Source organism: Triticum dicoccoides, chromosome 2B, assembly GCF_002162155.2.
Source record: "Triticum dicoccoides isolate Atlit2015 ecotype Zavitan chromosome 2B, WEW_v2.0, whole genome shotgun sequence".
Taxonomy (NCBI): Eukaryota; Viridiplantae; Streptophyta; class Magnoliopsida; order Poales; family Poaceae; genus Triticum; species Triticum dicoccoides.
In genome coordinates this window covers 747565712-747567029 of record NC_041383.1, presented here as the reverse complement: position 1 = coordinate 747567029, position 1318 = coordinate 747565712, and the positions used below count along the sequence as shown (strand labels likewise).

Genomic DNA, 1318 nt, shown 5'->3' with positions numbered 1-1318 from the left:
GATGAAATGCTCAAGTCAAGTGCGTTCCGGCCGAGCGTGGGGTCGATGGCGCCTGAGGTGGGAGCCGAGCTGCAGCGAGGTAATCTTCTTCTTTTTCTCCCGGTCGTCCTCGCTAAAATTGCCATTGCATGGTTCTGGTTGCCTGGAGATCTTCGTGGAGGATGCTTCCGAGAGGGCTTCAACCTGCCATCCCCATCCGGGTTGGGTGGATAGAGTGTGTTCATGGCACGGTGTGACCACTGACCTGACCAACAGTAGCCAAGTTTGACACGAGTTTGAGTTTTCCACATAAGACACAAGACTGTCACATCACCGATTGTATGCCACACCCATTTCCGCTTCCTTTCTAGTACGTCATGGACTTTTCCTTGCACTTGCAGCACCAAAGAGACATGTTTGTGTTTGAGCTCAAGTTTAGCGAAATACTGTAGGATGAGGACGGTACCAAATACTAACTCAGCTACTAGTACTTGACATGCAACATGCTTAGATTGATTAGTCTATATTCGTGCACTACTGTACCTGGTCGGCGTTGAAGCCAACTGAGAAGACCGAACACAAAAGCTTTTTCTCTACAAATTGCAGAGGAGGTCGACTACTAGTAATACGAGTATCACCATTTCCTCTAGCTAGCACCCAAGCCAAGCTTGCCCAGCAGCATGTTGCATGCTCATGCAGCTTCCGGCAAGCCTGTATCTCGCTGCATGTCACAAGCAAAGCTCGTCGTCGCAACGGTGTTGGCACTTGAGCTCCTCCTCGTGGCAACAGCCGTCGCCGATGGCCCAGTAGCCTTGTCTGGCTGCCCGGAGGCCTGCGGCAACGTCTCCGTCCCCTACCCTTTCGGCTTCCGGCAAGGCTGCTTTCGCAAGGGCTTCAACCTCACCTGCGACGAGACGCGCCGTCCGTCGAAGCTGCTCCTGGGCGACGGCGTGGAGGTGGACGCCATCTCCCTGGCGGACGGCACGGTGCTTGTCCAGACCAAGGTTGTCGCATTCCGACCACTTTCCACAAACAGTGTCGTCGGCGCGAGGAGATCTATCGACTACAACTACTCATGGTACGGCGGCCTGCCGGAACGGCGCGCAGCTCGCGGTGTCCACCGAGCACAACGTCTTTGTGGCCATCGGATGGAACTTCATCGGCTACTTCATCGTAGTCAGCGATGGGGGTCGCGAGTATGTCAGCACATGCTCCACGCTGTGCAACGGGAAAACCCGGGACGCCTTGTGCACGGACGTCGGCTGTTGCTGGCGGATGGGCTCGAGTTGCGGCGCAGAGAAGTAGGGGGTGGATGGGCTAGGGTTGAGGGACGCCGGCT

General features: G+C 55.8%; 1 pseudogene; it reads left to right on the top strand.

Moving 5' to 3' along the window:
• The first annotated feature begins 704 nt into the window (after positions 1–704).
• The window catches only part of LOC119361310, a 5200-nt pseudogene continuing 4586 nt past the window's right edge, over positions 705–1318 (top strand).